This window comes from Cynocephalus volans, chromosome 10, assembly GCF_027409185.1.
Source record: "Cynocephalus volans isolate mCynVol1 chromosome 10, mCynVol1.pri, whole genome shotgun sequence".
In the NCBI taxonomy this organism is placed as follows: Eukaryota; Metazoa; Chordata; class Mammalia; order Dermoptera; family Cynocephalidae; genus Cynocephalus; species Cynocephalus volans.
Window position 1 is genome coordinate 108,431,003 of NC_084469.1, and position 26,368 is coordinate 108,457,370.

At 54.6% G+C, this 26,368-nt stretch overlaps 1 pseudogene; it reads right to left on the reverse strand.

Moving 5' to 3' along the window:
* Window positions 1-478: 478 nt before the first annotated feature.
* On the reverse strand, window positions 479-5,133 carry LOC134387659 (cartilage intermediate layer protein 2-like; annotated as a pseudogene).
* Window positions 5,134-26,368: the final 21,235 nt, after the last annotated feature.

The following is a 26,368-nucleotide window of genomic DNA, read 5'->3' on the forward strand; positions in this document are numbered from 1 at the left end:
ACGCCCCCAGCAGCCTCGTCCTGTGTTCAGGACCTGGTTGCGGGTTGCCAAGGCAACCGCGCGTCCCGCCACGTCACAAACGGCCGGAGGCTCAATAAATAACCCCAAGAGCAAAGCTTAGGGTAGGGGACCCGCTAAAGCACTGAGCTCAGCACAGACCGGGGACTTCATGCCAGAGGTTAGAAATGCCCAGGGCAGAATATCTGAAATCAGGGTCAAGATACACACAGAAGGCTTTCCGGGCCCTGGTATCCCAGGGCACTGGCTCCACGGTCAGAGAAAAGGTTACTTCAGGTCACACACCAAGAGTTGCCTGCCTGGCCTTTCCACCATTGGACATTTCTTGTCTGGACTGTAAATTCTGGGCAGGGGAGGGGAAAGGGGGCCCAGAAACCTGGGGAAGGAGGAAGTGGGGCCGAGACTTCCCGGGGACAGAGGAGTGTGGAATGAGGCAGGGGAGTGAGGCCGCGGGCCCAGGTCACTGCCGGGCCCTGCCCCACTGGGTGCGGAGGGAACCCATGGATCGGGCCTGTGCCTGAGACACCTGGCCCATCTCCCTGAGGATGTCACCAAGTGCTGATGCCGGGGACTCCAGCAGCCTCTGGAAGAGGCTGTGCCGGCCTGTTGGTGGCTCCCGACACTGGAAGGTGACAGCTGTGCCAGTGTCAGCCTTCATCTCCCTGGAGAAGCTGTCGAAGCACCGGCCGATGGCGATCTCCTTGGCCAACCGTGGGCTCTGGTCAGTGACTGTGTACACGCCATAGCTGTGACCCAGAGGATCTAGGGGGACGAGCATAGCAAAGGCAGATGGGTGGTCTGCAGGCTCGGGCGGGGGGTACCGGGCCAGGTAGTCCCAAAGCAACCCGTTGACTGCCACACGGCTGCAGCTGCCCTGGGGCACGATGGTCACGAGCGTCCTGTGGTGGAACAGCATTCCGCTGCACTTGAACTCCATGCAGGCAGCGGGTATGCAGGCGGCTGCCCCCCGCGTTGTGGGAGCGCACCATGTACTCCTGCGGCCCTGGATTTTCACCTCGAGGAAGCAGGCCCGGAACTCCTGTGGGTTGGGCCACCAGGCTAGGAGATCGCCGGCGAAGTAGAAGTGGCCGTTGGCCTCGCGGGCTGGGTTTGGAGAGGTTGACATGGAACCCGTTGAGTTTGAAAGCCGGGTCATCATGGTCGGTCCGAAGGTAGCTCAGCCTGTCCAGGCAGAGGGGGCCTGGAGGGGTCCGGCTCCAACTTCTCCCCACCCAGGGTGGCTGTGACGAGGTGCGCAGTGGCTCCAGCTTGCTGTAGCTGTCCACAAAGCGCAGGTCACTGGGGGCAGCAGTCGCCCAGGTGAAATCTCGCAGGTCCATGAACGTCACGCGGGCCTCTACAGCCCCCGTGTAGGGTTTGCCGTTGCTTGGTGAAAGGCTCCAGGGTACAGGACCAGCTCATCCAAGTCACCCTGGTAGAAGGTGAAGCTGACTGCCTCCTGGCCCAGCAGGATCCCGGCAAAGTGCAGGGGCTCCCCAGAGACAGCAGCCACCATGAGGCCCCAGACCAGCCCCAGAGTGGGCAGACACTTCTGGCAGCCACGCTTGGCCACCGCCTTCAACAGGAGGACATAGCCAGAGCAGTGGATCTCCCTGCTCTCCAGGCGGTGCATGGAGCAGCAGTGGGAACCAGCATCCCCACACCGAGGGCTTGAGCCTGTGGGACCTGGGCAGCGGGTGTCGAGGCAGAGGCCCACGTCCAGGTAGGTGGGGCTGCTGCCTGACTGACTACAGTCATCTGGGCACTTGATTGGGTGCTCTTGGGGCTGGGGGTCACAGGCTGGCTGGCCTGGGGTGGGAAGCAGGAAAACACCCAGGTTAAGACAAGAAGAAATGCTCCATGCAGGCCAAGGTTGGGGACTTGGTCAGGGGCTCAACCTAGGGGCCTAGGGGTCAGCCCAGGGTAAGGATTAGAGAGGTTGGGGCTCAGCCTGGTTTCTTGCACTCAGTGAGGTTGGGGTTAAGTCTGAAGTTGGGGCTCTGTTTGGGTTGGAGGCCTAGCTCGGTATGGTGTGAGGGCTTGCTCTGGGTTAGGGTCAGGGATGCTCACCCAGCACGGTGAGTCGGGCAGTGGTGGAGCACACGGTGCCCTCCTCATTCCACGCCTTGCAGTGGTAGGTGCCTGCCTGGTCCCTGCAGCTCCAGGTGTGTCCCATACCCATGGTCTCACCTTTCTAGCTGGGTCCCATTGTGGAACCTGGGTGATGGGTGGGCAACACTACAGGCCTTGGGCGAGGGGCTACGTCCGCCCCAAACCCACAGGCCAGGGAGCTGCAGAGTGGCTTCCCCAGGGTCAGCCTCCTCACCAGCCATATGGGCCAACTCAGCCTCCTCGGTGACCCTTCTGCCGACCACCTATTCCCCCAGCAAAGCTCCTCACACCTTCCAGATGGGAAGCCGAGGCTGGTGTCTGCTTCCAGAAGTTCTTTGAGGCACCTCGTAATCATGGGAAATCTGATCCAACCCCAAAGCTGGACAAGAGTCCCCTGAGCCTGGGGCTAGCCTCACTAGGAGTATTTCTTGGGTGTAAGGGTCCCCGAAGCTTTGCAGCAGAAGGTGACATTTTGGCCAGGCTCTCGCACTCGGGACTCAGGGTGATTCATCAGGTAGGGCTTCTCTGGGAAGAAAAGGTGGCAAGGTCAGGGCCTTGCCCCACCCCAGCTTCTCCCAGTCACCCTTCCCAAGAGCAAGGTCCCCATCCTTTCTTTTCTCCCATGGATGCTCTAGTTCACCCTGTGCCTTCTCCAGTGACTATGTCACATCTTATTTCTTCCCCTGTGACTTCGAGTGCGCCTGTTTGTCTGAGAGCAGTGCAGCTGGTGCCTTGCCTCAGGTGTACACACGACACCAGGAATCAGTCAGAAGGACAGAGGGCAAGCCAGTGTTTGCGAAAGGAAGTGAGTGGGGAAGAGGGAGGGTGAGCGCTGGCTCCTGGTTCTGGGACAGAGCTCCTGCACCTGCCAGGCTGTGTGGGGCACAGGAGAACATAGCCAAGAGCAAGGACAGATCCTCACAGGGCCTGATGTCTTCCTCTGAGAGATGAGGGCAGGCGACAGAGGCATGCCGGGTGGGACGCCACTCACGACGTTTCTAAACTGCAAGGTCCACAGGCAGCTGTTGGTTGGGATCATGGCCAACGAAAACAGAAATCTCATAGTTTAAACAAAGGAGAGAGGGACAGGCAGTGACAACCTGGGAGAGGGGTGTGGTCTAAGCAGTGCCTCCTCAGCTGCCACCCAGTGGTCACAGCCATGTGTGAGCAACGACTGTCCTTGATCTCAGTCAGCCTCACTCGCTGGAGCTGAACAGTGATGGGCAACAAGTTGGTATTGCTGCGACCTTGGCTTTGGTAGCTTTTGTCACCTCACTGACCTACACTTCTAGAACATTACCTAAGGGAGTAAATAGTTCACATCCATAGGCTTCCTGTGCTCGCAATCAATTACATGGGATAAATATCCTCACACTAAATCTCGATGTCCTCACACTCAACCTCCATTGGGGCGGGGACATCACAGTCAACCTATATTGGCTCGCCTCCTCGCACTCAACCTCCATGGGCTCGCTGTACTATCTTTCATTCTGCACTGGCTCGCTGTCCACGTATTCAATGTCCATTGTGTCAGGGACATTGTGGTAACCTCTGTGGGTGAGCTGTACTAGTACTCAGTCTCTTGGGGCTCATTGTCCTCACGCTCAGTCGTCATGAGGTCACCGTCCTCTCAGTAATCCTCCCTGAGATTGCAGTGGTCACACTCAACCTCCATTGTGTGGGAGCCTTCGAATTCAACCTCCATTAACTCGCTGTCCTCATCCTCATCCTCCTTGGGCTTGCTGTCCTTGCACTCAACCTCCATAGGGTCAGGGACATCAGAGTCAACCTCCATTGGCTCATTCTCCTCACCCTCCAACTCCATTCACTCACTGTCCTCACACTCAACCTCCATAGCCATGCTGTTCTCACACACAACCTCCTTTGGACCACTGTCCTCACACTGAATCTCCACGGCCTTGCTGTCCAGGCACCCAAACTCTACAGGCTCACCGTGTTCGCACTCGATCTCCAATGGCTCATTGTCACTGCACTCAACCCCTTTTGGCTTCTTGTCCTCGCACTCCAAATCATTTGGCTCATCATCCTCGCACTGAATCTGCAAGGAATCACTGTCCTCACACTGAATCTCCCTGGGCTCCTGTTCTTGCACTGAACGTCAATGGGCTCGGTGTTCCCACTGGGTGGGGGACATTGTTGTTCACCTCCATTGGCCCTCTTTCTCACACCCAGTCTCCAAGACATCACTGTCCTCGACTCGACTACCATTGTGTTTGGGACATCGCACTCAACCCCCATGGGATCGCCGTCCCCAACTCAACCTCCATTTCGTCGGAGATATCGCATTCCACCACCATGGCCTTTTTGTTCTCACACTCACCCTCCACTGGGATGGAGACATCCCAGGCATCCTCCACTGGCTCGCTTCCTCGCACTCAAACTCCATGGCCTCACTGTACTCGACTCAACGTCCATTGGGCTTGGGACATCACACTCAACATCCATGGGATTGCTGTCCCCAAACAACCTCCATTGCGTTGGGGACATCCCATTCAACCTCCACGGCCTCGCTATCCTCACACACGACCTCCATTGGGATGGAGACATCACAGACAACGTCCATTGGCTTGCTGTCCGCAACTCAACTTCCATTGGGTTGGGGACACCGCAGTCAACCTCCATGGGCTTGCTGTCCTCACAATCATCTCCAATGACTCGTAGTCCTCCAAATCAACCTCCATTGGGAAGAGGACATCGCATTCCACCTCCATGGACTTCCTCTCTTCACACCCAACCTCCTTTGGCTTGTTGTCCTCACACTCCAGCAATTTTGGCTCCTTGTCATCCCAACTCTAAGGCCATTGGCTCACTGTCCTTGCACTGAATCTGCATGGGGTGGCTCTCCTCATACTGAATCTCCATGAGCTCACTGTTCTTGCACCAAACCTCAAGAGGCTCTCTGCTCTCCGACTCACACTCCATTGGGTCGGGGACATTGTTGTCAACCTCTATTGGCTCACTGTCCTCGTACTTAACCCCCATTGGCTCACTTCCCTGAACCCAACCTCCATGGGCTCGCTGTCCTCAACTCAACCTCCATTGGGTTGGGGACATCGCACTCAAGCCACAACTGCTCCTTCCTCTCGCACTCAATCTCCATGCACTCGCTGTCTTGGCACTCAGCCTCCAGTAGCTCGTTTTTATTGCAGTCAAGCACTTTTGGCCCCTGGCCTTGACGCTCCAAATCCATTGGCTCGCTGTCCTTGCACTGAATCCGCATGGGATCGTTATCCTCGCACTGAATCTCCATGGGCTCGCTGTTCTTGCAGTGAACCTCAAGGGGATGGCTGTCCTTCCACTCAAAGTCCATTAGGTCGGGGACATTGTTGTCAACCTCTATTGGCTCACTGTCCTCGTACTTAACCTCCATTGGATCGCTTCCTCACACTCCACCTGCACGGCCTCGCTGTCTACGCACCCAACCTCCACGGGCTCGCCAATTTCGCGCCCAATCTCCATTGGCTCGTTTTCCTCATGCTCAAGCACTTTTGGCACCTCGACATCGCACTCCAACTCCATTGGCTCGCTATCCTCGCACTGAATCTTCATGGGATCGCTGCCCATGCCCTGACTCTCCATGAGCTCGCTGTTCTACTGAACCTCAGTGGGCTCCCTATCCTCTCACTCCAACGGCATTGGGTCGGGGACATCGTTCTCAACTTCTATTGGCTCGCTGCCCACGTACTCAAACTCCATTGGCTCGCTTCGTCACACTCAACCTCCGTGAAATCACTCTCCTCAACTCAACCTCTCTTGGGTTTTGGACATCGCACTCAACCTCCATGGGATCACTGTCCTCAACTCCAACTCCATTGGGTCGGGGACATCGTATGCCACTCCATGGCATTCCTGTCCTCACACTCAACCTCCATTGGGTCGGGGACATCGCAGTCAACCTCCATTGGCTCGCCTCCTCGCACTCAACCTCCATGGGCTTGCGGTCCTCAACTCAACCTCCATTGGGTTGGGGACATCGCACTCAACCTCCACAGGCTCGTTGTCATCACACTAAATCTCCAATGGTTGGCTGTCCTCCCACTCAACCTCCATGGGCTCGCTGTACTATCTTTCATTCTGCACTGGCTCGCTGTCCACGTATTCAATGTCCATTGTGTCAGGGACATTGTGGTAACCTCTGTGGGTGAACTGTACTAGTACTCAGTCTCTTGGGGCTCATTGTCCGCGTGCTCAGTCGTCAGGAGGTCACCGTCCTCTCAGTAATCCTCCCTGAGATTGCTGTGGTCACACTCAACCTCCATTGTGTGGAAGCCTTCTAATTCAACCTCCATTAACTCGCTGTCCTCATCCTCATCCTCTTTGGGCTTGCTGTCCTTGCACTCAACCTCCATAGGGTCAGGGACATCAGAGTCAACCTCCATTGGCTCGTTCTCCTCACCCTCCAACTCCATTCACTCACTGTCCTCACACTCAACCTCCATAGCCATGCTGTTCTCACACGCAACCTCCTTTGGACCACTGTCCTCACACTGAATCTCCACGGCCTTGCTGTCCTCGCACTCAAACTCTACAGGCTCACCGTGTTCGCACTCGATCTCCAATGGCTCATTGTCACTGCACTCAACCCCTTTTGGCTTCTTGTCCTCGCACTCCAAATCATTTGGCTCATCGGCCTCGCACTGAATCTGCAAGGAATCACTGTCCTCGCACTGAATCTCCCTGGGCTCCTGTTCTTGCACTGAACGTCAATGGGCTTGCTGTTCTCCCACTCCAATTCCACTGGGTGGGGGACATTGTTGTTCACCTCCATTGGCCCTCTTTCTCACACCCAGTCTCCAAGACAACACTGTCCTCGACTCGACTACCATTGTGTTTGGGACATCGAACTCAACCTCCATGGGATCGCCGTCCCCAACTCAACCTCCATTTCGTCGGGGATATCGCATTCCACCTCCATGGCCTTTTTGTTCTCACACTCACCCTCCACTGGGATATAGACATCACAGGCATCCTCCATTGGCTCGCTTCCTCGCACTCAAACTCCATGGCCTCACAGTCCTCGACTCAATGTCCATTGGGCTTGGGACATCACACTTAAACTCCATAGAATCGCTGTCCCCAAACAACCTCCATTGCGTTGGGGACATCCCATTCAACCTCCACGGCCTCGCTGTCCTCCCACACGACCTCCATTGGGATGGAGACATCACAGACAACGTCCATTGGCTTGCTGTCCGCAACTCAACTTCCATTGGGTTGGGGACCCCGCAGTCAACCTCCATGGGCTTGCTGTCCTCACAATCATCTCCAATTACTCACAGTCCTCCAAATCAACCTCCATTGGCAAGAGGACATCACATTCCACCTCCCTGGACTTCCTCTCTTCACACCCAACCTCCTTTGGCTTGTTGGCCTCACACTCCAGCAATTTTGGCTCCTTGTCATCCCAACTCTAAGGCCATTGGCTCACTGTCCTTGCACGGAATCTGCATGGGGTGGCTGTCCTCATACTGAATCTCCATGAGCTCACTGTTCTTGCACCAAAACTCAAGAGGCTCTCTGCTCTCCGACTCACACTCCATTGGGTCGGGGACATTGTTGTCAACCTCTATTGGCTCACTCTCCTCGTATTTAACCCCCATTAGCTCACTTCCCTGGACCCAACCTCCATGGCCTCGCGGTCCTCGACTCAGCGTCCATTGGGCTTGGGACATCACACTCAACCTTCATGGGATCGCTGTCCCCAAACAACCTCCATTGCCTTGGGGACATCCCATTTAACCTCCACGGCCTCGCTGTCCTCCCACACGACCTCCATTGGGATGGAGACATCACAGACAACGTCCATTGGCTTGCTGTCCGCAACTCAACTTCCATTGGGTTGGGGACACCGCAGTCAACCTCCATGGGCTTGCTGTCCTCACAATCATCTCCAATGACTCGTAGTCCTCCAAATCAACCTCCATTGGGAAGAGGACATCGCATTCCACCTCCATGGACTTCCTCTCTTCACACCCAACCTCCTTTGGCTTGTTGTCCTCACACTCCAGCAATTTTGGCTCCTTGTCATCCCAACTCTAAGGCCATTGGCTCACTGTCCTCGCACGGAATCTGCATGGGGTGGCTGTCCTCATACTGAATCTCCATGAGCTCACTGTTCTTGCACCAAACCTCAAGAGGCTCTCTGCTCTCCGACTCACACTCCATTGGGTCGGGGACATTGTTGTCAACCTCTATTGGCTCACTGTCCTCGTACTTAACCCCCATTGGCTCACTTCCCTGAACCCAACCTCCATGGGCTCGCTGTCCTCAACTCAACCTCCATTGGGTTGGGGACATCGCACTCAAGCCACAACTGCTCCTTCCTCTCGCACTCAATCTCCATGCACTCGCTGTCTTGGCACTCAGCCTCCAGTAGCTCGTTTTTATTGCAGTCAAGGACTTTGGGCCCCTGGCCTTGACGCTCCAAATCCATTGGCTCGCTGTCCTTGCACTGAATCCGCATGGGATCGTTATCCTCGCACTGAATCTCCATGGGCTCGCTGTTCTTGCAGTGAACCTCAAGGGGATGGCTGTCCTTCCACTCAAAGTCCATTGGGTCGGGGACATTGTTGTCAACCTCTATTGGCTCACTGTCCTCGTACTTAAGCTCCATTGGATCGCTTCCTCACACTCCACCTGCACGGCCTCGCTGTCTACGCACCCAACCTCCACGGGCTCGCCAATTTCGCGCCCAATCTCCATTGGCTCGTTTTCCTCATGCTCAAGCACTTTTGGCACCTCGACATCGCACTCCAACTCCATTGGCTCGCTATCCTCGCACTGAATCTTCATGGGATCCCTGCCCATGCCCTGAATCTCCATGAGCTCGCTGTTCTACTGAACCTCAGTGGGCTCCCTATCCTCTCACTCCAACGGCATTGGGTCGGGGACATCGTTCTCAACTTCTATTGGCTCGCTGCCCACGTACACAACCTCCATTGGCTCGCTTCGTCACACTCAACCTCCGTGAAATCACTCTCCTCAACTCAACCTCCCTTGGGTTTTGGACATCGCACTCAACCTCCGTGGGATCACTGTCCTCAACTCCAACTCCATTGGGTCGGGGACATCGTATGCCACTCCATGGCATTCCTGTCCTCACACTCAACCTCCATTGGGTCGGGGACATCGCAGTCAACCTCCACTGGCTCGCCTCCTCGCACTCAACCTCCATGGGCTTGCGGTCCTCAACTCAACCTCCATTGGGTTGGGGACATCGCACTCAACCTCCACAGGCTCGTTGTCATCACACTCAATCTCTCCAATGGTTGGCTGTCCTCCCACTCAACCTCCATGGGCTCGCTGTACTATCTTTCATTCTGCACTGGCTCGCTGTCCACGTATTCAATGTCCATTGTGTCAGGGACATTGCTGTAAACTTCTGTGGGTGAACTGTACTAGTACTCAATCTCTTGGGGCTCATTGTCCTCGTGCTCAGTCGTCATGAGGTCACCGTCCTCTCAGTAATCCTCCCTGAGATTGCTGTGGTCACACTCAACCTCCATTGTGTGGAAGCCTTCGAAATCAACCTCCATTAACTCGCTGTCCTCATCCTCATCCTCCTTGGGCTTGCTGTCCTTGCACTCAACCTCCATAGGGTCAGGGACATCAGAGTCAACCTCCATTGGCTCGTTCTCCTCACCCTCCAACTCCATTCACTCACTGTCCTCACACTCAACCTCCATAGCCATGCTGTTCTCACACGCAACCTCCTTTGGACCACTGTCCTCACACTGAATCTCCACGGCCTTGCTGTCCTCGCACTCAAACTCTACAGGCTCACCGTGTTCGCACTCGATCTCCAATGGCTCATTGTCACTGCACTCAACCCCTTTTGGCTTCTTGTCCTCGCACTCCAAATCATTTGGCTCATCGGCCTCGCACTGAATCTGCAAGGAATCACTGTCCTCGCGCTGAATCTCCCTGGGCTCCTGTTCTTGCACTGAACGTCAATGGGCTCGCTGTTCCCCCGCTCCAATTCCACTGGGTGGGGGACATTGTTGTTCACCTCCATTGGCCCTCTTTCTCACACCCAGTTTCCAAGACATCACTGTCCTCGACCATTGTGTTTGGGACATCGCACTCAACCTCCATGGGATCGCCGTCCCCAACTCAACCTCCATTTCGTCGAGGATATCGCATTCCACCTCCATGGCCTTTTTGTTCTCACACTCACCCTCCACTGGGATGGAGGCATCACAGGCATCCTCCATTGGCTCGCTTCCTCGCACTCAAACTCCATGGCCTCACTGTCGTCGACTCAACGTCCATTGGGCTTGGGACATCACACTCAACCTCCATGGGATCGCTGTCCCCAAACAACCTCCATTGCGTTGGGGACATCCCATTCAACCTCCACGGCCTCGCTGTCCTCACACACGACCTCCATTGGGATGGAGACATCACAGACAACGTCCATTGGCTTGCTGTCCGCAACTCAACTTCCATTGGGTTGGGGACCCCGCAGTCAACCTCCATGGGCTTGCTGTCCTCACAATCATCTCCAATGACTCGTAGTCCTCCAAATCAACCTCCATTGGGAAGAGGACATCGCATTCCACCTCCATGGACTTCCTCTCTTCACACCCAACCTCCTTTGGCTTGTTGTCCTCACACTCCAGCAATTTTGGCTCCTTGTCATCCCAACTCTAAGGCCATTGGCTCACTGTCCTCGCACTGAATCTGCATGGGGTGGCTGTCCTCATACTGAATCTCCATGAGCTCACTGTTCTTGCACCAAACCTCAAGAGGCTCTCTGCTCTCCGACTCACACTCCATTGGGTCGGGGACATTGTTGTCAACCTCTATTGGCTCACTGTCCTCGTACTTAACCCCCATTGGCTCACTTCCCTGAACCCAACCTCCATGGCCTCGCTGTCCTCGACTCAGCGTCCATTGGGCTTGGGACATCACACTCAACCTCCATGGGATCGCTGTCCCCAAACAACCTCCATTGCGTTGGGGACATCCCATTCAACCTCCACGGCCTCGCTGTCCTCACACACGACCTCCATTGGGATGGAGACATCACAGACAACGTCCATTGGCTTGCTGTCCGCAACTCAACTTCCATTGGGTTGGGGACCCCGCAGTCAACCTCCATGGGCTTGCTGTCCTCACAATCATCTCCAATGACTCGTAGTCCTCCAAATCAACCTCCATTGGGAAGAGGACATCGCATTCCACCTCCATGGACTTCCTCTCTTCACACCCAACCTCCTTTGGCTTGTTGTCCTCACACTCCAGCAATTTTGGCTCCTTGTCATCCCAACTCTAAGGCCATTGGCTCACTGTCCTCGCACTGAATCTGCATGGGGTGGCTGTCCTCATACTGAATCTCCATGAGCTCACTGTTCTTGCACCAAACCTCAAGAGGCTCTCTGCTCTCCGACTCACACTCCATTGGGTCGGGGACATTGTTGTCAACCTCTATTGGCTCACTGTCCTCGTACTTAACCCCCATTGGCTCACTTCCCTGAACCCAACCTCCATGGGCTCGCTGTCCTCGACTCAACCTCCATTGGGTTGGGGACATCGCACTCAAGCCACAACTGCTCCTTCCTCTCGCACTCAATCTCCATGCGCTCGCTGTCTTGGCACTCAGCCTCCAGTAGCTCGTTTTTATTGCAGTCAAGCACTTTTGGCCCCTTGCCTTGACGCTCCAAATCCATTGGCTCGCTGTCCTTGCACTGAATCCGCATGGTATCGTTATCCCCGCACTGAATCTCCATGGGCTCGCTGTTCTTGCAGTGAACCTCAAGGGGATGGCTGTCCTTCCACTCAAAGTCCATTGGGTCGGGGACATTGTTGTCCACCTCTATTGGCTCACTGTCCTCGTACTTAACCTCCATTGGATCGCTTCCTCACACTCCACCTCCACGGCCTCGCTGTCTACGCACCCAACCTCCACGGGCTCGCCAATTTCGCGCCCAATCTCCATTGGCTCGTTTTCCTCATGCTCAAGCAATTTTGGCACCTCGACATCGCACTCCAACTCCATTGGCTCGCTATCCTCGCACTGAATCTTCATGGGATCCCTGCCCATGCCCTGAATCTCCATGAGCTCGCTGTTCTACTGAACCTCAGTGGGCTCCCTATCCTCTCACTCCAACGGCATTGGGTCGGGGACATCGTTCTCAACTTCTATTGGCTCGCTGCCCACGTACTCAACCTCCATTGGCTCGCTTCGTCACACTCAACCTCCGTGAAATCACTCTCCTCAACTCAACCTCCCTTGGGTTTTGGACATCGCACTCAACCTCCGTGGGATCACTGTCCTCAACTCCAACTCCATTGGGTCGGGGACATCGTATGCCACTCCATGGCATTCCTGTCCTCACACTCAACCTCCATTGGGTCGGAGACATCGCAGTCAACCTCCACTGGCTCGCCTCCTCGCACTCAACCTCCATGGGCTTGCGGTCCTCAACTCAACCTCCATTGGGTTGGGGACATCGCACTCAACCTCCACAGGCTCGTTGTCATCACACTCAATCTCTCCAATGGTTGGCTGTCCTCCCACTCAACCTCCATGGGCTCGCTGTACTATCTTTCATTCTGCACTGGCTCGCTGTCCACGTATTCAATGTCCATTGTGTCAGGGACATTGCTGTAAACCTCTGTGGGTGAACTGTACTAGTACTCAATCTCTTGGGGCTCATTGTCCTCGCGCTCAGTCGTCATGAGGTCACCGTCCTCTCAGTAATCCTCCCTGAGATTGCTGTGGTCACACTCAACCTCCATTGTGTGGGAGCCTTCGAATTCAACCTCCATTAACTCGCTGTCCTCATCCTCATCCTCCTTGTGCTTGCTGTCCTTGCACTCAACCTCCATAGGGTCAGGGACATCAGAGTCAACCTCCATTGGCTCGTTCTCCTCACCCTCCAACTCCATTCACTCACTGTCCTCACACTCAACCTCCATAGCCATGCTGTTCTCACACGCAACCTCCTTTGGACCACTGTCCTCACACTGAATCTCCACGGCCTTGCTGTCCTCGCACTCAAACTCTACAGGCTCACCGTGTTCGCACTCGATCTCCAATGGCTCATTGTCACTGCACTCAACCCCTTTTGGCTTCTTGTCCTCGCACTCCAAATCATTTGGCTCATCGGCCTCGCACTGAATCTGCAAGGAATCACTGTCCTCGCGCTGAATCTCCCTGGGCTCCTGTTCTTGCACTGAACGTCAATGGGCTCGCTGTTCCCCCGCTCCAATTCCACTGGGTGGGGGACATTGTTGTTCACCTCCATTGGCCCTCTTTCTCACACCCAGTTTCCAAGACATCACTGTCCTCGACCATTGTGTTTGGGACATCGCACTCAACCTCCATGGGATCGCCATCCCCAACTCAACCTCCATTTCGTCGAGGATATCGCATTCCACCTCCATGGCCTTTTTGTTCTCACACTCACCCTCCACTGGGATGGAGGCATCACAGGCATCCTCCATTGGCTCGCTTCCTCGCACTCAAACTCCATGGCCTCACTGTCGTCGACTCAACGTCCATTGGGCTTGGGACATCACACTCAACCTCCATGGGATCGCTGTCCCCAAACAACCTCCATTGCGTTGGGGACATCCCATTCAACCTCCACGGCCTCGCTGTCCTCACACACGACCTCCATTGGGATGGAGACATCACAGACAACGTCCATTGGCTTGCTGTCCGCAACTCAACTTCCATTGGGTTGGGGACCCCGCAGTCAACCTCCATGGGCTTGCTGTCCTCACAATCATCTCCAATGACTCGTAGTCCTCCAAATCAACCTCCATTGGGAAGAGGACATCGCATTCCACCTCCATGGACTTCCTCTCTTCACACCCAACCTCCTTTGGCTTGTTGTCCTCACACTCCAGCAATTTTGGCTCCTTGTCATCCCAACTCTAAGGCCATTGGCTCACTGTCCTCGCACTGAATCTGCATGGGGTGGCTGTCCTCATACTGAATCTCCATGAGCTCACTGTTCTTGCACCAAACCTCAAGAGGCTCTCTGCTCTCCGACTCACACTCCATTGGGTCGGGGACATTGTTGTCAACCTCTATTGGCTCACTGTCCTCGTACTTAACCCCCATTGGCTCACTTCCCTGAACCCAACCTCCATGGCCTCGCTGTCCTCGACTCAGCGTCCATTGGGCTTGGGACATCACACTCAACCTCCATGGGATCGCTGTCCCCAAACAACCTCCATTGCGTTGGGGACATCCCATTCAACCTCCACGGCCTCGCTGTCCTCACACACGACCTCCATTGGGATGGAGACATCACAGACAACGTCCATTGGCTTGCTGTCCGCAACTCAACTTCCATTGGGTTGGGGACCCCGCAGTCAACCTCCATGGGCTTGCTGTCCTCACAATCATCTCCAATGACTCGTAGTCCTCCAAATCAACCTCCATTGGGAAGAGGACATCGCATTCCACCTCCATGGACTTCCTCTCTTCACACCCAACCTCCTTTGGCTTGTTGTCCTCACACTCCAGCAATTTTGGCTCCTTGTCATCCCAACTCTAAGGCCATTGGCTCACTGTCCTCGCACTGAATCTGCATGGGGTGGCTGTCCTCATACTGAATCTCCATGAGCTCACTGTTCTTGCACCAAACCTCAAGAGGCTCTCTGCTCTCCGACTCACACTCCATTGGGTCGGGGACATTGTTGTCAACCTCTATTGGCTCACTGTCCTCGTACTTAACCCCCATTGGCTCACTTCCCTGAACCCAACCTCCATGGGCTCGCTGTCCTCGACTCAACCTCCATTGGGTTGGGGACATCGCACTCAAGCCACAACTGCTCCTTCCTCTCGCACTCAATCTCCATGCGCTCGCTGTCTTGGCACTCAGCCTCCAGTAGCTCGTTTTTATTGCAGTCAAGCACTTTTGGCCCCTTGCCTTGACGCTCCAAATCCATTGGCTCGCTGTCCTTGCACTGAATCCGCATGGTATCGTTATCCCCGCACTGAATCTCCATGGGCTCGCTGTTCTTGCAGTGAACCTCAAGGGGATGGCTGTCCTTCCACTCAAAGTCCATTGGGTCGGGGACATTGTTGTCAACCTCTATTGGCTCACTGTCCTCGTACTTAACCTCCATTGGATCGCTTCCTCACACTCCACCTCCACGGCCTCGCTGTCTACGCACCCAACCTCCACGGGCTCGCCAATTTCGCGCCCAATCTCCATTGGCTCGTTTTCCTCATGCTCAAGCAATTTTGGCACCTCGACATCGCACTCCAACTCCATTGGCTCGCTATCCTCGCACTGAATCTTCATGGGATCCCTGCCCATGCCCTGAATCTCCATGAGCTCGCTGTTCTACTGAACCTCAGTGGGCTCCCTATCCTCTCACTCCAACGGCATTGGGTCGGGGACATCGTTCTCAACTTCTATTGGCTCGCTGCCCACGTACTCAACCTCCATTGGCTCGCTTCGTCACACTCAACCTCCGTGAAATCACTCTCCTCAACTCAACCTCCCTTGGGTTTTGGACATCGCACTCAACCTCCGTGGGATCACTGTCCTCAACTCCAACTCCATTGGGTCGGGGACATCGTATGCCACTCCATGGCATTCCTGTCCTCACACTCAACCTCCATTGGGTCGGAGACATCGCAGTCAACCTCCACTGGCTCGCCTCCTCGCACTCAACCTCCATGGGCTTGCGGTCCTCAACTCAACCTCCATTGGGTTGGGGACATCGCACTCAACCTCCACAGGCTCGTTGTCATCACACTCAATCTCTCCAATGGTTGGCTGTCCTCCCACTCAACCTCCATGGGCTCGCTGTACTATCTTTCATTCTGCACTGGCTCGCTGTCCACGTATTCAATGTCCATTGTGTCAGGGACATTGCTGTAAACCTCTGTGGGTGAACTGTACTAGTACTCAATCTCTTGGGGCTCATTGTCCTCGCGCTCAGTCGTCATGAGGTCACCGTCCTCTCAGTAATCCTCCCTGAGATTGCTGTGGTCACACTCAACCTCCATTGTGTGGGAGCCTTCGAATTCAACCTCCATTAACTCGCTGTCCTCATCCTCATCCTCCTTGTGCTTGCTGTCCTTGCACTCAACCTCCATAGGGTCAGGGACATCAGAGTCAACCTCCATTGGCTCGTTCTCCTCACCCTCCAACTCCATTCACTCACTGTCCTCACACTCAACCTCCATAGCCATGCTGTTCTCACACGCAACCTCCTTTGGACCACTGTCCTCACACTGAATCTCCACGGCCTTGCTGTCCTCGCACTCAAACTCTACAGGCTCACCGTGTTCGCACTCGATCTCCAATGGCTCATTGTCACTGCACTCAACCCCTTTTGGCTTCTTGTCCTCGCACTCCAAATCATTTGGCTCATCGGCCTCGCACTGAATCTGCAAGGAATCACTGTCCTCGCGCTGAATCTCCCTGGGCTCCTGTTCTTGCACTGAACGTCAATGGGCTCGCTGTTCCCCCGCTCCAATTCCACTGGGTGGGGGACATTGTTGTTCACCTCCATTGGCCCTCTTTCTCACACCCAGTTTCCAAGACATCACTGTCCTCGACCATTGTGTTTGGGACATCGCACTCAACCTCCATGGGATCGCCATCCCCAACTCAACCTCCATTTCGTCGAGGATATCGCATTCCACCTCCATGGCCTTTTTGTTCTCACACTCACCCTCCACTGGGATGGAGGCATCACAGGCATCCTCCATTGGCTCGCTTCCTCGCACTCAAACTCCATGGCCTCACTGTCCTCGACTCAACGTCCATTGGGCTTGGGACATCACACTCAACCTCCATGGGATCGCTGTCCCCAAACAACCTCCATTGCGTTGGGGACATCCCATTCAACCTCCACGGCCTCGCTGTCCTCACACACGACCTCCATTGGGATGGAGACATCACAGACAACGTCCATTGGCTTGCTGTCCGCAACTCAACTTCCATTGGGTTGGGGACCCCGCAGTCAACCTCCATGGGCTTGCTGTCCTCACAATCATCTCCAATGACTCGTAGTCCTCCAAATCAACCTCCATTGGGAAGAGGACATCGCATTCCACCTCCATGGACTTCCTCTCTTCACACCCAACCTCCTTTGGCTTGTTGTCCTCACACTCCAGCAATTTTGGCTCCTTGTCATCCCAACTCTAAGGCCATTGGCTCACTGTCCTCGCACTGAATCTGCATGGGGTGGCTGTCCTCATACTGAATCTCCATGAGCTCACTGTTCTTGCACCAAACCTCAAGAGGCTCTCTGCTCTCCGACTCACACTCCATTGGGTCGGGGACATTGTTGTCAACCTCTATTGGCTCACTGTCCTCGTACTTAACCCCCATTGGCTCACTTCCCTGAACCCAACCTCCATGGCCTCGCTGTCCTCGACTCAGCGTCCATTGGGCTTGGGACATCACACTCAACCTCCATGGGATCGCTGTCCCCAAACAACCTCCATTGCGTTGGGGACATCCCATTCAACCTCCACGGCCTCGCTGTCCTCACACACGACCTCCATTGGGATGGAGACATCACAGACAACGTCCATTGGCTTGCTGTCCGCAACTCAACTTCCATTGGGTTGGGGACCCCGCAGTCAACCTCCATGGGCTTGCTGTCCTCACAATCATCTCCAATGACTCGTAGTCCTCCAAATCAACCTCCATTGGGAAGAGGACATCGCATTCCACCTCCATGGACTTCCTCTCTTCACACCCAACCTCCTTTGGCTTGTTGTCCTCACACTCCAGCAATTTTGGCTCCTTGTCATCCCAACTCTAAGGCCATTGGCTCACTGTCCTCGCACTGAATCTGCATGGGGTGGCTGTCCTCATACTGAATCTCCATGAGCTCACTGTTCTTGCACCAAACCTCAAGAGGCTCTCTGCTCTCCGACTCACACTCCATTGGGTCGGGGACATTGTTGTCAACCTCTATTGGCTCACTGTCCTCGTACTTAACCCCCATTGGCTCACTTCCCTGAACCCAACCTCCATGGGCTCGCTGTCCTCGACTCAACCTCCATTGGGTTGGGGACATCGCACTCAAGCCACAACTGCTCCTTCCTCTCGCACTCAATCTCCATGCGCTCGCTGTCTTGGCACTCAGCCTCCAGTAGCTCGTTTTTATTGCAGTCAAGCACTTTTGGCCCCTTGCCTTGACGCTCCAAATCCATTGGCTCGCTGTCCTTGCACTGAATCCGCATGGTATCGTTATCCCCGCACTGAATCTCCATGGGCTCGCTGTTCTTGCAGTGAACCTCAAGGGGATGGCTGTCCTTCCACTCAAAGTCCATTGGGTCGGGGACATTGTTGTCCACCTCTATTGGCTCACTGTCCTCGTACTTAACCTCCATTGGATCGCTTCCTCACACTCCACCTCCACGGCCTCGCTGTCTACGCACCCAACCTCCACGGGCTCGCCAATTTCGCGCCCAATCTCCATTGGCTCGTTTTCCTCATGCTCAAGCAATTTTGGCACCTCGACATCGCACTCCAACTCCATTGGCTCGCTATCCTCGCACTGAATCTTCATGGGATCCCTGCCCATGCCCTGAATCTCCATGAGCTCGCTGTTCTACTGAACCTCAGTGGGCTCCCTATCCTCTCACTCCAACGGCATTGGGTCGGGGACATCGTTCTCAACTTCTATTGGCTCGCTGCCCACGTACTCAACCTCCATTGGCTCGCTTCGTCACACTCAACCTCCGTGAAATCACTCTCCTCAACTCAACCTCCCTTGGGTTTTGGACATCGCACTCAACCTCCGTGGGATCACTGTCCTCAACTCCAACTCCATTGGGTCGGGGACATCGTATGCCACTCCATGGCATTCCTGTCCTCACACTCAACCTCCATTGGGTCGGAGACATCGCAGTCAACCTAAATTGGCTCGCCTCCTCGCACTCAACCTCCATGGGCTTGCGGTCCTCAACTCAACCTCCATTGGGTTGGGGACATCGCACTCAACCTCCACAGGCTCGTTGTCATCACACTCAATCTCTCCAATGGTTGGCTGTCCTCCCACTCAACCTCCATGGGCTCGCTGTACTATCTTTCATTCTGCACTGGCTCGCTGTCCACGTATTCAATGTCCATTGTGTCAGGGACATTGCTGTAAACCTCTGTGGGTGAACTGTACTAGTACTCAATCTCTTGGGGCTCATTGTCCTCGCGCTCAGTCGTCATGAGGTCACCGTCCTCTCAGTAATCCTCCCTGAGATTGCTGTGGTCACACTCAACCTCCATTGTGTGGGAGCCTTCGAATTCAACCTCCATTAACTCGCTGTCCTCATCCTCATCCTCCTTGGGCTTGCTGTCCTTGCACTCAACCTCCATAGGGTCAGGGACATCAGAGTCAACCTCCATTGGCTCGTTCTCCTCACCCTCCAACTCCATTCACTCACTGTCCTCACACTCAACCTCCATAGCCATGCTGTTCTCACACGCAACCTCCTTTGGACCACTGTCCTCACACTGAATCTCCACGGCCTTGCTGTCCTCGCACTCAAACTCTACAGGCTCACCGTGTTCGCACTCGATCTCCAATGGCTCATTGTCACTGCACTCAACCCCTTTTGGCTTCTTGTCCTCGCACTCCAAATCATTTGGCTCATCGGCCTCGCACTGAATCTGCAAGGAATCACTGTCCTCGCGCTGAATCTCCCTGGGCTCCTGTTCTTGCACTGAACGTCAATGGGCTCGCTGTTCTCCCACTCCAATTCCACTGGGTGGGGGACATTGTTGTTCACCTCCATTGGCCCTCTTTCTCACACCCAGTCTCCAAGACATCACTGTCCTCGACTCGACTACCATTGTGTTTGGGACATCGCACTCAACCTGCATGGGATCGCCGTCCCCAACTCAACCTCCATTTCGTCGAGGATATCGCATTCCACCTCCATGGCCTTTTTGTTCTCACACTCACCCTCCACTGGGATGGAAGCATCACAGGCATCCTCCATTGGCTCGCTTCCTCGCACTCAAACTCCTTGGCCTCACTGTCCTCGACTCAACGTCCATTGGGCTTGGGACATCACACTCAACCTCCATGGGATCGCTGTCCCCAAACAACCTCCATTGCGTTGGGGACATCCCATTCAACCTCCACGGCCTCGCTGTCCTCACACACGACCTCCATTGGGATGGAGACATCACAGACAACGTCCATTGGCTTGCTGTCCGCAACTCAACTTCCATTGGGTTGGGGACCCCGCAGTCAACCTCCATGGGCTTGCTGTCCTCACAATCATCTCCAATGACTCGTAGTCCTCCAAATCAACCTCCATTGGGAAGAGGACATCGCATTCCACCTCCATGGACTTCCTCTCTTCACACCCAACCTCCTTTGGCTTGTTGTCCTCACACTCCAGCAATTTTGGCTCCTTGTCATCCCAACTCTAAGGCCATTGGCTCACTGTCCTCGCACTGAATCTGCATGGGGTGGCTGTCCTCATACTGAATCTCCATGAGCTCACTGTTCTTGCACCAAACCTCAAGAGGCTCTCTGCTCTCCGACTCACACTCCATTGGGTCGGGGACATTGTTGTCAACCTCTATTGGCTCACTGTCCTCGTACTTAACCCCCATTGGCTCACTTCCCTGAACCCAACCTCCATGGGCTCGCTGTCCTTGACTCAACTTCCATTGGGTTGGGGACACCGCAGTCAGCCTCCATGGGCTTGCTGTCCTCACAATCATCTCCAATGACTCGTAGTCCTCCAAATCAACCTCAATTGGGAAGAGGACATCGCATTCCACCTCCATGGACTTCCTCTCTTCACACCCAACCTCCTTTGGCTTGTTGTCCTCACACTCCAGCAATTTTGGCTCCTTGTCATCCCAACTCTAAGGCCATTGGCTCACTGTCCTCGCACTGAATCTGCATGGGGTGGCTGTCCTCATACTGAATCTCCATGAGCTCACTGTTCTTGCACCAAACCTCAAGAGGCTCTCTGCTCTCCGACTCACACTCCATTGGGTCGGGGACATTGTTGTCAACCTCTATTGGCTCACTGTCCTCGTACTTAACCCCCATTGGCTCACTTCCCTGAACCCAACCTCCATGGGCTCGCTGTCCTCGACTCAACCTCCATTGGGTTGGGGACATCGCACTCAAGCCACAACTGCTCCTTCCTCTCGCACTCAATCTCCATGCACTCGCTGTCTTGGCACTCAGCCTCCAGTAGCTCGTTTTTATTGCAGTCAAGCACTTTTGGCCCCTTGCCTTGACGCTCCAAATCCATTGGCTCGCTGTCCTTGCACTGAATCCGCATGGGATCGTTATCCTCGCACTGAATCTCTATGGGCTCGCTGTTCTTGCAGTGAACCTCAAGGGGATGGCTGTCCTTCCACTCAAAGTCCATTGGGTCGGGGACATTGTTGTCAACCTCTATTGGCTCACTGTCCTCGTACTTAACCTCCATTGGATCGCTTCCTCACACTCCACCTCCACGGCCTCGCTGTCTACGCACCCAACCTCCACGGGCTCGCCAATTTCGCGCCCAATCTCCATTGGCTCGTTTTCCTCATGCTCAAGCAATTTTGGCACCTCGACATCGCACTCCAACTCCATTGGCTCGCTATCCTCGCACTGAATCTTCATGGGATCCCTGCCCATGCCCTGAATCTCCATGAGCTCGCTGTTCTACTGAACCTCAGTGGGCTCCCTATCCTCTCACTCCAACGGCATTGGGTCGGGGACATCGTTCTCAACTTCTATTGGCTCGCTGCCCACGTACTCAACCTCCATTGGCTCGCTTCGTCACACTCAACCTCCGTGAAATCACTCTCCTCAACTCAACCTCCCTTGGGTTTTGGACATCGCACTCAACCTCCGTGGGATCACTGTCCTCAACTCCAACTCCATTGGGTCGGGGACATCGTATGCCACTCCATGGCATTCCTGTCCTCACACTCAACCTCCATTGGGTCGGAGACATCGCAGTCAACCTCCACTGGCTCGCCTCCTCGCACTCAACCTCCATGGGCTTGCGGTCCTCAACTCAACCTCCATTGGGTTGGGGACATCGCACTCAACCTCCACAGGCTCGTTGTCATCACACTCAATCTCTCCAATGGTTGGCTGTCCTCCCACTCAACCTCCATGGGCTCGCTGTACTATCTTTCATTCTGCACTGGCTCGCTGTCCACGTATTCAATGTCCATTGTGTCAGGGACATTGCTGTAAACCTCTGTGGGTGAACTGTACTAGTACTCAATCTCTTGGGGCTCATTGTCCTCGCGCTCAGTCGTCATGAGGTCACCGTCCTCTCAGTAATCCTCCCTGAGATTGCTGTGGTCACACTCAACCTCCATTGTGTGGGAGCCTTTGAATTCAACCTCCATTAACTCGCTGTCCTCATCCTCATCCTCCTTGGGCTTGCTGTCCTTGCACTCAACCTCCATAGGGTCAGGGACATCAGAGTCAACCTCCATTGGCTCGTTCTCCTCACCCTCCAACTCCATTCACTCACTGTCCTCACACTCAACCTCCATAGCCATGCTGTTCTCACACGCAACCTCCTTTGGACCACTGTCCTCACACTGAATCTCCACGGCCTTGCTGTCCTCGCACTCAAACTCTACAGGCTCACCGTGTTCGCACTCGATCTCCAATGGCTCATTGTCACTGCACTCAACCCCTTTTGGCTTCTTGTCCTCGCACTCCAAATCATTTGGCTCATCGGCCTCGCACTGAATCTGCAAGGAATCACTGTCCTCGCGCTGAATCTCCCTGGGCTCCTGTTCTTGCACTGAACGTCAATGGGCTCGCTGTTCCCCCACTCCAATTCCACTGGGTGGGGGACATTGTTGTTCACCTCCATTGGCCCTCTTTCTCACACCCAGTCTCCAAGACATCACTGTCCTCGACCATTGTGTTTGGGACATCGCACTCAACCTCCATGGGATCGCCGTCCCCAACTCAACCTCCATTTCGTCGAGGATATCGCATTCCACCTCCATGGCCTTTTTGTTCTCACACTCACCCTCCACTGGGATGGAGGCATCACAGGCATCCTCCATTGGCTCGCTTCCTCGCACTCAAACTCCATGGCCTCACTGTCCTCGACTCAACGTCCATTGGGCTTGGGACATCACACTCAACCTCCATGGGATCGCTGTCCCCAAACAACCTCCATTGCGTTGGGGACATCCCATTCAACCTCCACGGCCTCGCTGTCCTCACACACGACCTCCATTGGGATGGAGACATCACAGACAACGTCCATTGGCTTGCTGTCCGCAACTCAACTTCCATTGGGTTGGGGACCCCGCAGTCAACCTCCATGGGCTTGCTGTCCTCACAATCATCTCCAATGACTCGTAGTCCTCCAAATCAACCTCCATTGGGAAGAGGACATCGCATTCCACCTCCATGGACTTCCTCTCTTCACACCCAACCTCCTTTGGCTTGTTGTCCTCACACTCCAGCAATTTTGGCTCCTTGTCATCCCAACTCTAAGGCCATTGGCTCACTGTCCTCGCACTGAATCTGCATGGGGTGGCTGTCCTCATACTGAATCTCCATGAGCTCACTGTTCTTGCACCAAACCTCAAGAGGCTCTCTGCTCTCCGACTCACACTCCATTGGGTCGGGGACATTGTTGTCAACCTCTATTGGCTCACTGTCCTCGTACTTAACCCCCATTGGCTCACTTCCCTGAACCCAACCTCCATGGGCTCGCTGTCCTCGACTCAACCTCCATTGGGTTGGGGACATCGCACTCAAGCCACAACTGCTCCTTCCTCTCGCACTCAATCTCCATGCACTCGCTGTCTTGGCACTCAGCCTCCAGTAGCTCGTTTTTATTGCAGTCAAGCACTTTTGGCCCCTTGCCTTGACGCTCCAAATCCATTGGCTCGCTGTCCTTGCACTGAATCCGCATGGTATCGTTATCCTCGCACTGAATCTCCATGGGCTCGCTGTTCTTGCAGTGAACCTCAAGGGGATGGCTGTCCTTCCACTCAAAGTCCATTGGGTCGGGGACATTGTTGTCAACCTCTATTGGCTCACTGTCCTCGTACTTAACCTCCATTGGATCGCTTCCTCACACTCCACCTCCACGGCCTCGCTGTCTACGCACCCAACCTCCACGGGCTCGCCAATTTCGCGCCCAATCTCCATTGGCTCGTTTTCCTCATGCTCAAGCAATTTTGGCACCTCGACATCGCACTCCAACTCCATTGGCTCGCTATCCTCGCACTGAATCTTCATGGGATCCCTGCCCATGCCCTGAATCTCCATGAGCTCGCTGTTCTACTGAACCTCAGTGGGCTCCCTATCCTCTCACTCCAACGGCATTGGGTCGGGGACATCGTTCTCAACTTCTATTGGCTCGCTGCCCACGTACTCAACCTCCATTGGCTCGCTTCGTCACACTCAACCTCCGTGAAATCACTCTCCTCAACTCAACCTCCCTTGGGTTTTGGACATCGCACTCAACCTCCGTGGGATCACTGTCCTCAACTCCAACTCCATTGGGTCGGGGACATCGTATGCCACTCCATGGCATTCCTGTCCTCACACTCAACCTCCATTGGGTCGGAGACATCGCAGTCAACCTAAATTGGCTCGCCTCCTCGCACTCAACCTCCATGGGCTTGCGGTCCTCAACTCAACCTCCATTGGGTTGGGGACATCGCACTCAACCTCCACAGGCTCGTTGTCATCACACTCAATCTCTCCAATGGTTGGCTGTCCTCCCACTCAACCTCCATGGGCTCGCTGTACTATCTTTCATTCTGCACTGGCTCGCTGTCCACGTATTCAATGTCCATTGTGTCAGGGACATTGCTGTAAACCTCTGTGGGTGAACTGTACTAGTACTCAATCTCTTGGGGCTCATTGTCCTCGCGCTCAGTCGTCATGAGGTCACCGTCCTCTCAGTAATCCTCCCTGAGATTGCTGTGGTCACACTCAACCTCCATTGTGTGGGAGCCTTCGAATTCAACCTCCATTAACTCGCTGTCCTCATCCTCATCCTCCTTGGGCTTGCTGTCCTTGCACTCAACCTCCATAGGGTCAGGGACATCAGAGTCAACCTCCATTGGCTCGTTCTCCTCACCCTCCAACTCCATTCACTCACTGTCCTCACACTCAACCTCCATAGCCATGCTGTTCTCACACGCAACCTCCTTTGGACCACTGTCCTCACACTGAATCTCCACGGCCTTGCTGTCCTCGCACTCAAACTCTACAGGCTCACCGTGTTCGCTCTCGATCTCCAATGGCTCATTGTCACTGCACTCAACCCCTTTTGGCTTCTTGTCCTCGCACTCCAAATCATTTGGCTCATCGGCCTCGCACTGAATCTGCAAGGAATCACTGTCCTCGCGCTGAATCTCCCTGGGCTCCTGTTCTTGCACTGAACGTCAATGGGCTCGCTGTTCTCCCACTCCAATTCCACTGGGTGGGGGACATTGTTGTTCACCTCCATTGGCCCTCTTTCTCACACCCAGTCTCCAAGACATCACTGTCCTCGACTCGACTACCATTGTGTTTGGGACATCGCACTCAACCTGCATGGGATCGCCGTCCCCAACTCAACCTCCATTTCGTCGAGGATATCGCATTCCACCTCCATGGCCTTTTTGTTCTCACACTCACCCTCCACTGGGATGGAAGCATCACAGGCATCCTCCATTGGCTCGCTTCCTCGCACTCAAACTCCATGGCCTCACTGTCCTCGACTCAACGTCCATTGGGCTTGGGACATCACACTCAACCTCCATGGGATCGCTGTCCCCAAACAACCTCCATTGCGTTGGGGACATCCCATTCAACCTCCACGGCCTCGCTGTCCTCACACACGACCTCCATTCGGATGGAGACATCACAGACAACGTCCATTGGCTTGCTGTCCGCAACTCAACTTCCATTGGGTTGGGGATCCCGCAGTCAACCTCCATGGGCTTGCTGTCCTCACAATCATCTCCAATGACTCGTAGTCCTCCAAATCAACCTCCATTGGGAAGAGGACATCGCATTCCACCTCCATGGACTTCCTCTCTTCACACCCAACCTCCTTTGGCTTGTTGTCCTCACACTCCAGCAATTTTGGCTCCTTGTCATCCCAACTCTAAGGCCATTGGCTCACTGTCCTCGCACTGAATCTGCATGGGGTGGCTGTCCTCATACTGAATCTCCATGAGCTCACTGTTCTTGCACCAAACCTCAAGAGGCTCTCTGCTCTCCGACTCACACTCCATTGGGTCGGGGACATTGTTGTCAACCTCTATTGGCT